Source organism: Poromitra crassiceps, assembly GCF_964638095.1.
Source record: "Poromitra crassiceps genome assembly, chromosome: 8".
NCBI lineage: Eukaryota > Metazoa > Chordata > Actinopteri > Beryciformes > Melamphaidae > Poromitra > Poromitra crassiceps.
Genome location: NC_139629.1, coordinates 50,408,948 through 50,421,156, shown reverse-complemented (window position 1 = coordinate 50,421,156; position 12,209 = coordinate 50,408,948).

Below are 12,209 nucleotides of genomic sequence, written 5' to 3'. Positions count from 1 at the left end.
ACAGCAGCCACATAAGTCATTCAGGTCAGGCCAGTCAGACCACATGCCAAAGCCAGGGGAACGACTGTCCAGCTTCCCGCTAGGTTTCGTCTTGAATCCCAGGAAGTTAGGATCTGACCCACAGAAGTGCAACTGTAATCCAGGTCACCAATGGTTACCATGTAAACATTAAAGTGAGCAGAAACATGTAGTAATGCAATGTGACTGACACCCCTATCAGCCAATCAGAGTGGGCTGTGTGGTAGAGCTCTGTTGATAGCTGCAGCAGGTGCCCTGAATCACTGAGATGAAGGTGACTGCTGTAGAAAGCATAGCTGCAGGTTTGTGGAGCTGGTTTTAACATCTTACAATCAATTCAATCTATAATGTTTGAACTTGAACTTGCCAATACTTGACAGAAACCTGTTGAATCTAAACTCTGAAGCTGAATTGGTGAGTTATTGTTTGTGTGTTTGCACCCCCCCCCCCCCCACACACATTCTTGAAGTAATTTGTCCAACACTGACACACACACACACACACACACACACACACACACACGCACGCACGCACGCACACACACACACACACACACACACACACACACACACAGCCCCTGGTGCAAGAGATGAGCCAGGGAATGGGATTACTCTCACAAAAAACTACACTTCCCAAGATGCAGCAGCAAAATGGCCACTCATTACCAGATTGAGAACACCTGAAAAGGAATTAAGGCTCTCAGTCATACATTCAAACAAACAGACAGCAACCAGAAGCACCAAGCTCTACTCAGAGTTTAATTCCAAAGACGCCAATGGTCGGTGAATATGTTTACATTCCTGTTTTAAAATGCTGCTTAAATGTTTGATGCAATGCTGCTTAATTTATTTGTTAAATTGCTAAAGTTCATTTGGAAGGAACCATTGCATTGCAGCACTGATTTCATTTTTGTGTTTGCATCTTTGAATTCATATTGTGTTTTAGTTTAATAAGTTAAAAGCATAAGTTAAAAGTATAAATTACGAAAGAATAACAAGGTTAAAAATGTTAAATTTATGTTTAAAACGCAACTAAAAATGTGGACATGAATGTACCATGTTAATGTTAATGTTTGAACTTGAAGTGATTGGTTGCGCCTTTACTGATCTGTAGATATCCACCGTGCCAATGGTGCCCTGTTGAATCTAAACTCTGAAGCTGAATTGGTGAGTTATTGTTTGTGTGTTTGCATCCCCCCCCCCCACATTATTGAAGTAACTTGTCCAACACTGACACACACACACACACACACACACACACACACACACTCACACACACACACACACACACACACACACACACACACACATATACTAAAATGGTCACCACTGGTGTACTTCATCTCCCAGAGTGCCTCACTCACTCACGTGTGGATTGTGGGAAGATGGGTGGAGCTATGGGTATAAAAATTTGAAATGTATTCCTATCTTGTGTGTTTAATTAAAGCCAACTAAGATGTTAAGAGTTTTGGCCTTAAAGGGACACTCCACCGAATTTTTTTTATTTTGCACATCTCACACATCCGAAAACAGTTTTGCAGGCATTCATTTAGTTTGACACGTATTGAGTTGATTTGTGAAAGGTATAGTTTGGTTTATTTGAAGTGTGGTACTATGCGGTACTTGTCTAGTAATGTCTAAACTTTTAATGCCACCTGCTGTGACACCCCCCCCCCCTTCCCACACACACACACACACACACACACACACACACACACGTGTGAGCCACCTAATTGACTCAGGTCTTGGAGACTCTGACTCAAATTCCCATAATCCATCACTCCCTGGGTGGCTATTCACATGCAACCACCACCATTCTGAATGAAGGACGCCACTTCGAAAAAGTAAGTCTACTGTCTTTTTTTGCACCCTATGCCACAGTAGTGACATTAGATAAAACATACAATATCATGCAAAAACAAAATTCCACCTACTGAACCTTGGCCTTGAATCTTTGAATTTGAATTACATACTCCAGATTTTCTAAAGTCAACCTATATGCAAATAGTGTCATGTCAATGTGAAGTTATAAAAGCTAAACATACTACTTCCTATGACTAATTTGTCTGTTTATGCCATGCTCTTCCACAGATCAACATCACTTGCAAAGTAATCAAACTGGTAAAACCCACAACTGAAGCAACAACCTGAGCCGGCACCACCATGAATACAACAACCTTCCTCCTCAGTGATGCAACTGGAACCATTGACCTAGCTGTGTGGGGGTACTGTAAACCTGACATCGACGACTGGTACCACCTGACCAACCTATCCATACATGCATACAAACCAATACATATCTGACAACCACCCCAACCACAACATCAACACCCACCACTGCACTTGAATCATACACAGAACCACCACCACCCACCACTCAAAGCATCTATGGTGAAGTCTCTTCTGCCACCATCACAAACAAGTACTTCTGTTTTTGGCACCCATCACTACTGTAAACTTTGACTCACTCACATACAAATGTCACAAATGCAATCAACTATGAAATAAATGCAAAAAACGCTCGCACACTAGCAGGACTCCTTTTTGAATGCTTTATTGCACCAAGTGATAACGTTTCGAGCCAAAGCAGCTCTTCGTCAGACAGTTTGAACAAAGGTGAGACGCCATCTTAAATACAGTAGTCACCTGATGGAACAGAGGTCACATGATTGAACAACGCAGCTGTGTATAATAACAATCAGTCAAAGGAGTGAAGATCATAGACTCCACATGTCATACAAGGAGAAAATCAACAGTATAGTCAAGTATATCTGTCATCACATGAGTGAAGAAAAAATCAATACAACAGTACGTTTCTTGTGGTGTGATTAGGCGACTCAACCTATGTAAAGGTGCAAGAACAACAGTGTTAAGCAACAAGCCATATATACATAATAATACATAACAATTAATCATTAACCAGCAATGCATATATATATAGACACAAACTACAGCACTTTTTCTATATACCACACTATACAAAGGGGCACACTGGAATAGACATCTGATAATGCACATTAATCACACATCTGTTTTATAAGAAGGGGCGAATGTCCATCTCCTCATTTAAACCTTGAGGAGATACAGTATTCAGTGTGTATGTCACAGGGTGATGCATTGGTGTGGCAGAAATGTGGGTGTGATGGTTAACCTGGGGGTGGCAGTGTATGTAAGGGGAGTTTGCTCTATTTTCGTGGGACTGTCTTAATTACACCTTAATCTGGGGCACAGTGGCTGTGATTGGTGCACGGGCTCTGTGGGTGGTTCCCTCAATTGCGCCCATTTATTAGGAGATGCAGAGCTGGTGTGAAAAAAAGACAGACACGGAGAGAGAAAGAGCCTGGAAGCCAGCCGTGATGGACAGGAACATGGAAGACTGACATGCACGAGTCGAGAGGAGGAATGGCGGAGCTGGGGAGCAGTATTCAGCCCTGCCTGCGGTTTAGGTAAGATTGGTGGGAGCGGCTTTGGCTGGGATGGCCAAGCTACCTCCTCTCCCTGCGTACCTAAGGTCGCACCGTGGCTGATGCACGGGTGAGAGGGAGAGGGGGTGAAGGCCCCGGAAGCCGCTCCACCATGAACTGTGAGCCGCAGGTGGGGTGAGAGCTCCCCAGTCTCTTTCTGTTTCAGCTGCCATTCCTCCTCCAGACGAGCCGAGCGAGTCAGTGTGCGGCAGAAGCAGTGTGTCAGCTGTGCTTGGAAGAGACGCCAGAGAACACGAGGGGCACGGACGAGTCGAGCCGACCGGAGACCCGGACGAGCCAAGCCGACCTGAGATCCGAGAGGCGGAGGAAAGAAGCCGCTTGGACGTGTGGGACCAGCCAGGGGAACGCTGTGATCCCATCTCGCACGAGCTGCGAGGGAGAGAGAGGACAGGAGCGACAGCGGGAGACACGCTGTGTGAAAGCGGAGGGGTGGAGGTGCGCTTCCCCCCTCCTTCAGTTAAGTCCCGCTCCATTTTTATTATTTTATCTTTGAGTGTGACCAGCTCCGTGAAACAGACGACGCGGGTCTGCCTGCAGGCCTAACCCCAGACACCTGGCAGTAGAACAAACCCTCAGTGGAACTACTATAGTAGGCTACTGCACTGAAGGAAGACGAGCCCTTAAGGCGTGTTGTGAATTATTTAGTTGGTGTGATTTACTTGCAATAGACGTGTTGCATCTAACTGGGTTGAACTTGGTTGCAGTGGATTTGGTTGCATTTCAATTATTTAACTTGGCTCATCCAAAGTGACCGTAGCCTACTAGTGAGTTATCCTACCAGTGAGGAACTCTTATTCCCCTGGGGAACCAAAGCATTAAAGCCTGCTCTGTTCTACACCCTCTTGTCAGCTGGAGGCGTCAGGAGAGGACGGGGAACCGGACGAGAGGGAAACACCGCAATTGCTCTGGACTGCAGCAGACACTGGACGTCACACGGATGCTGGACTCTTCTTTTTAAATAGGTACAATTTTTCTATTTGGTATTTTAGTAATAAAAAACTCTTGTTCCAACTTCCCTCTTTGTCTGTGTATGCTGTTTGGGCCAGCACCACTCCCCAGTAGAATCCGCTCTTATTCACAGTCACGCACACACCCGTGACATTTTGGCGTTGTCGGCAAGGATTTTCTACTGGGTTGAGTAACTGGCCTTGCAGCATGCCAGGGGAAGAACAACAGGCCGCAGGGCCGTCAGTAGGCCATTTTTTGGGGGGGGCCCATGGATGCAAGCAGACGTTCCCAAAGGGAGCACCAGGTTGGACCCCTCCGATATGGAGTAGTTCTAGGGACTAGAACGCTTTGAGTTGGGGGGGGTGTCACAGGGTGATGCATTGGTGTGGCAGAAATGTGGGTGTGATGGTTAACCTGGGGGTGGCAGTGTCTGTAAGGGGAGTTTGCTCTATTTTCGTGGGACTGTCTTAATTAATCTGGGGCACAGTGGCTGTGATTGGTGCACGGGCTCTGTGGGTGGTTCCCTCAATTGCGCCGGACCATTTATTAGGAGATGCAGAGCTGGTGTGAAAAAAAGACAGACACGGAGAGAGAAAGAGCCTGGAAGCCAGCCGTGATGGACAGGAACATGGAAGACTGACATGCACGAGTCGAGAGGAGGAATGGCGGAGCTGGGGAGCAGTATTCAGCCCTGCCTGCGGTTTAGGTAAGATTGGTGGGAGCGGCTTTGGCTGGGATGGCCAAGCTACCTCCTCTCCCTGCGTACCTAAGGTCGCACCGTGGCTGATGCACGGGTGAGAGGGAGAGGGGGTGAAGGCCCCGGAAGCCGCTCCACCATGAACTGTGAGCCGCAGGTGGGGTGAGAGCTCCCCAGTCTCTTTCTGTTTCAGCTGCCATTCCTCCTCCAGACGAGCCGAGGGAGTCAGTGTGCGGCAGAAGCAGTGTGTCAGCTGTGCTTGGAAGAGACGCCAGAGAACACGAGGGGCACGGACGAGTCGAGCCGACCGGAGACCCGGACGAGCCAAGCCGACCTGAGATCCGAGAGGCGGAGGAAAGAAGCCGCTTGGACGTGTGGGACCAGCCAGGGGAACGCTGTGATCCCATCTCGCACGAGCTGCGAGGGAGAGAGAGGACAGGAGCGACAGCGGGAGACACGCTGTGTGAAAGCGGAGGGGTGGAGGTGCGCTTCCCCCCTCCTTCAGTTAAGTCCCGCTCCATTTTTATTATTTTATCTTTGAGTGTGACCAGCTCCGTGAAACAGACGACGCGGGTCTGCCTGCAGGCCTAACCCCAGACACCTGGCAGTAGAACAAACCCTCAGTGGAACTACTATAGTAGGCTACTGCACTGAAGGAAGACGAGCCCTCAAGGCGTGTTGTGAATTATTTAGTTGGTGTGATTTACTTGCAATAGACGTGTTGCATCTAACTGGGTTGAACTTGGTTGCAGTGGATTTGGTTGCATTTCAATTATTTAACTTGGCTCATCCAAAGTGACCGTAGCCTACTAGTGAGTTATCCTACCAGTGAGGAACTCTTATTCCCCTGGGGAACCAAAGCATTAAAGCCTGCTCTGTTCTACACCCTCTTGTCAGCTGGAGGCGTCAGGAGAGGACGGGGAACCGGACGAGAGGGAAACACCGCAATTGCTCTGGACTGCAGCAGACACTGGACGTCACACGGACACTGGACTCTTCTTTTTAAATAGGCACAATTTTTCTATTTGGTATTTTAGTAATAAAAAACTCTTGTTCCAACTTCCCTCTTTGTCTGTGTATGCTGTTTGGGCCAGCACCACTCCCCAGTAGAATCCGCTCTTATTCACAGTCACGCACACACCCGTGACATGTATATCCAAAAAAGTTCGCGTCTCAACAGGAGATTATCAATATCGCCTCCCCGGCGGGGTAGCTGGACGTGTTCAATGCCAATGTAGCTCAGAGAGGCGACACTGTGCTGCATGAGATTGAAATGTTTAGCAACTGGGCTTTTCTGATCAGCAGTCCTAATATTGCTGCGATGTTCTGAGATTCTAGTCTTTAGGGGTCTAGACGTTTTTCCTACATACGCCAGTCCGCACGGACATTTCAAAAGGTAAATTACATTGTTGGTTTTACATGAGATCAATCCTTTGATGTCGTATGCCTTTCCAGTGTGAGGGTGATAAAACTTGTGAGTCTTATGTGTGAAATTACATTGCTGGCAGTGTCCACATTTATAATTACCAGGTTCAGGTGGAGGTAAGAACGTGGCTGGTTTCGGGGCAGCAACAGGGGGACAGTCCGCTTTAATAAGCATGTTTCTCAAGTTCGGTGGTCTCTTAAAAACAACGCGTGGTGGTACATGGAGTGTACTCTGGAGCATAGAGTCAGTGGCCAGTATGTGCCAGTGGGACCTGATGACAGTGGCCATATCTTCAGCTAGAGGGGAATAAGGAATGGCACAAATTAGTTTATTGTCAGTCGATTTGGTTCTTGTTTTGTTAAGTCTTGTTGAGTGGATTTTTCAAACCTGTGAGCTGCTTGAGTGATCCACTCGCTCTTGTAGCCTCTTTGTTGAAATCTGATGGCCATTTTGTCTTTTTGAATGCAAAAGTCCTCATCCGAGCTGCACAGGCGACGTAGTCGGCTGAATTGGGAGATCGGGAGACTTCTTTTCAGAGGAATGGGATGGTATGAGAGGCCGTGGAGCAGTGAGTTTCTGTCAGTTGGTTTTCTGTACAAGCTCGTATGAAGGTTGCCATTCTTCTTCAAAATCAGGACATCCAAGAAATTCATTCTATGGGGGTCAGAGGACATAGTGAATGTCAAATGGGGATTCTGTATGTTGATGAAATTATGAAATTCTTTTAATTTCTCCTCTGTGGAGTTCCAAATAAAGAAAACGTCATCTATGTACCTCTTGTAAGAAGATATATATGGAAGAAACGGATTCTTCATGGCGTTGAGAATGATTTCATGTTCCATAAGACCCACGTAGAGAGAGGCAAATGATGGTGACATCTTTGATCCCATACTGACTCCTGATATCTGTAAGAAATAGTCATGACCGAACATAAAAAAGTTATTAGTCAGGACAGTTTCCATGAGTTGCAATAAACAGGCACTGCTCGGAACGCCACTCTCATCATGTGTGTACTGTGGGGAGGTAAGGAAGAATTCTGCTGCTCTTAAGCCTCCCTCTACAGGAACGTTGGTGTACAACGCTTGACTCTATGCTCCAGAGTACACTCCATGTACCACCACGCGTTGTTTTTAAGAGACCACCGAACTTGAGAAACATGCTTATTAGAGCGGACTGTCCCCCTGTTGCTGCCCCGAAACCAGCCACGTTCTTACCTCCACCTGAACCTGGTAATTATAAATGTGGACACTGCCAGCAATGTAATTTCACACATAAGACTCACAAGTTTTATCACCCTCACACTGGAAAGGCATACGACATCAAAGGATTGATCTCATGTAAAACCAACAATGTAATTTACCTTTTGAAATGTCCGTGCGGACTGGCGTATGTAGGAAAAACGTCTAGACCCCTAAAGACTAGAATCTCAGAACATCGCAGCAATATTAGGACTGCTGATCAGAAAAGCCCAGTTGCTAAACATTTCAATCTCATGCAGCACAGTGTCGCCTCTCTGAGCTACATTGGCATTGAACACGTCCAGCTACCCCGCCGGGGAGGCGATATTGATAATCTCCTGTTGAGACGCGAACTTTTTTGGATATACACACTGAATACTGTATCTCCTGGAGGTTTAAATGAGATGGACATTCGCCCCTTCTTATAAAACAGATGTGTGATTAATGTGCATTATCAGATGTCTATTCCAGTGTGCCCCTTTGTATAGTGTGGTATATAGAAAAAGTGCTGTAGTTTGTGTCTATATATATATGCATTGCTGGTTAATGATTAATTGTTATGTATTATTATGTATATATGGCTTGTTGCTTAACACTGTTGTTCTTGCACCTTTACATAGGTTGAGTCGCCTAATCACACCACAAGAAACGTACTGTTGTATTGATTTTTTCTTCACTCATGTGATGACAGATATACTTGACTATACTGTTGATTTTCTCTTTTTTTTTATGATCTTCACTCCTTTGACTGATTGTTATTATACACAGCTGCGTTGTTCAATCATGTGACCTCTGTTCCATCAGGTGACTACTGTATTTAAGATGGCGTCTCACCTTTGTTCAAACTGTCTGACGAAGAGCTGCTTTGGCTCGAAACGTTATCACTTGGTGCAATAAAGCATTCAAAAAGGAGTCCTGCTAGTGTGCGAGCGTTTTTTGCATTTATTTCACTGTTACAGTTTTCGTCTCAGCACCTACCCGAAGTCTCGGTTCATGGATGTGCATGTTTTCATATATTACAAATGCAATCAACGCCATAAAACAGAAACCGCAAAACACATATCCAATTCTCTCTGTCCATCAATAACCAGGAAACATCATACACCATCCCACTCGCACTTATCACACCACTGCTTACAAAATCACCAACTCAAATGACTACAGACGAAATGGAAGAAGCTATCCTCATGCTCAATCACATCTGAGTTGACATAATAGACAAATCATAGCCCTGACTCAGACTTGACTCCAAGACTCGACAGTCCCTCCACACAGTCCAGAAACCCCGACTCAGCCCCACACAAGGACAAAATGGATTGATATATTTCTTTTTACTTTAAGTTTTTCATTTCATAAAAACTATTATTTGCAATAAAAACTTATTGTTTGAATCATATATCTGCCTCCTTTGCTGTCTTTTGTCCCAGTTTCTTATGCATTATATCCTAACTCCTTTAGTCAACCTTGAGCTTACACTTTTATTGCCAACTTGTAGATGCCCACTGTGCCCAAGCTTACCCTTTTAAAACATCTGAATAACAGACAAGTAACTTGTTAACTGATAACCTATTAAGCCACTAACAGTTTGACTTAAAGGGTGATTTACACAACCTGAATATTAATCTTGTTATACCTATACAGAGACACTATGAATGTACCATGTGGAGTATCTAGTAACAGTTAGGATTTTACATTAATTTCATGACAAATGGTTCAAATTCTGGCCTTGTGCTTATGCAGACCAGATTTATGACTACCACCACTACTACAAAAGCATTGGCTTTTCATTGTGACAACCAATTACTTGGATCACCATTCAGGAACAGTTTGTTTCATCCTTTCCTCACTGAGCACATCTATTACCATGATCAGAAGTGTACAGTAGAAGCAGCACACTATCTTCATCCAATGGACTCGGAACACCACAAAAGCAACACCTCAGTAAGCTGTCCACTCATGGCTAACACATCTAAGCTTATCAGGAAGCTAGGATTTGAAATTATGACAGTTTGCCTAGAAAAAGTCCATTGCTTAATAAGCCTCTTTGACAGCCACCATTTGGCTTACCACCACCACTGCTACTTACTACATATTACTTACTGCAAACTTGGTACACTTGTGCACATATCAACTCTGACTAAATGTGCAATTCAGTGTCTATATTATCTGACATATAACCCCTAAGTCACCAGAAGCTTGGACCCCGCATCGCCGCTTGCGGCTATATTTCTTTTTGTATTTTGATATTTTATGTAGGAGGACACACCATGCTTTAGAATGCTGTAATAACATGACATGGACAAATATTAATAAACATATCACACAGACGTATCCCTTTACTAAACAAACCAATGGTGATTTATGAAGTTACTGGAGAAGGCTACATTCTATCTGATGTTTGTTCAGCTTTAAGGCACAACTGATGACATTAGGGTGAGAATCACAGAGTAACTCATGATACAATACGATACTATTATGACACTTGGCCTTCGATACAGCTAACTGGACACTGAGCGAGACACCCTGAGCTGCCTGCCAGCCGAGTCATTCTGTGGGAACCAACTCATAGGAGGATGAACCCTGGGAGACCACGGTGAACACCCTAAAAGAGGACTGCTGAGCTGCAACAACTGGGGAGCTGTGGTCCCTGATGGAAGCATGAGACGTGTGGAAGGTCCGACATCGTGCGGACCATCCTGGCCTGAGTTGACGCGGTGAGTGAGGCCTTCGATAACCATGGTATAGAATGATTCTGCGATACATTGCAGGAAATTTCATCACAATATCTTTGTAACTGGAGAGGAGAAAATACCCCAAAAAAGGCAAAAAGCTGGAATTATGTATTTATTCTCAGAATTGACGTGAAACAATGTACAACAAAGCGCATAATATTTGCAAAGTGCCTCCACGACGCCATGTGTGAAGTTAAAATGTTTAAAGGAAGTTACAAAATAATGCCTCACTAAAATATTTTCAATCTGTGCAAATTAAGTTTACAGAAAATTAAAGAAAAGAAAAACATAAATGAATGTAAAATATACACACTACAAAATACACGCTAGTGTATCGGATAATCAAATGTATTGCTAGAGGATCACTCACCCACCCCTATGTTTGATCAACTGTTAAGCTATAACATGAGATGTATGCTTATTGCATGAATAATGGTCTTTGTTACATATTTACATATTCACTTATATATTTTACAGTAAAACTTCTTTATAATACAGCCATGGGTGTTGTTAGGCCTGGGCATTGGGGGCTATAGCCCAGAATGTTTTATTAATACCCCGGATCTCTTTTTGTTGTTGTTGTAAAATCTGTCATTCATGCTTTAAAGCCCTCAAAAATAACATGATATATGACATAGTTGATCAGAAATGCAGCAGCAATTTGCTTCCTGTCTGTGTGCAAGTAACCTATAGAAGGAAGAGACATCACTCTCATCACAGCGTTCACATTTTGCATTGGGGGTAGACTTTGGGGACAGTTGTATTGAAGTGAATGGGGCAGGCATGGAAAGTCCCACTATAAACCATCATACTATGTTGTTTCACCTTTGATTGAAAAATGCTTCAAAAGATTGCAAAATCCGAACGCTATGATGTGAGTGATATATTTTCCTTCTTTATAGCTTCCTTGTTTGTTTGTCAATGAAGGCTAAAGTAGAAGACCTCCCTAAAGAGGGCTGGGCTAAGCCCCCAATATCTTCAGACCCTAAGGAACGCCCCTGAATATAGTACTAAATTCAACAATGCAAAAAACAACAACAATAATAACAACAACAACAATAATAATAATAATAATAATAATAATAATAATAATAATAATAATAATAATAATGAAGACTAAAAAAATACATTTACAGATCTCAGCAATATGTAATGTGCAACCATGAGTACTGTTGAATGCAGAAGAAATGTGTACACAGATATACATCATCAGTGAGTCATCTTTTGAAGGTCAACAGCTCACCACTGCTGTCTGCTGCATCAAGGCTCTCAGGTGTGACACCTAGAGAGAAAGACAAAGGGCGATGTGGAGATGGATCAATATGACATTATGCATGTGAAGGAAGTGGTAACGTGCCCGTTATCATAGAGAGAATATCAGTGCATTTTGTAATATGGCTGTAATACCTTGTTCCTCCTGGGAGGTTATGGGTAGGGGTGTTGACTCACTGCAAATTGTGCCATTGTCATCCCCATCTGCAAGTGAGATTTACACACGTGGACACACACACACACACACACACGTGGACACACGCACGCGCGCGCACACACACACACACACACACACACACACACACACACATGTGGACACACACACACACACACACACACACACACACACACACAGACACACACACGCACACACACACACATTCACAACCAGTCA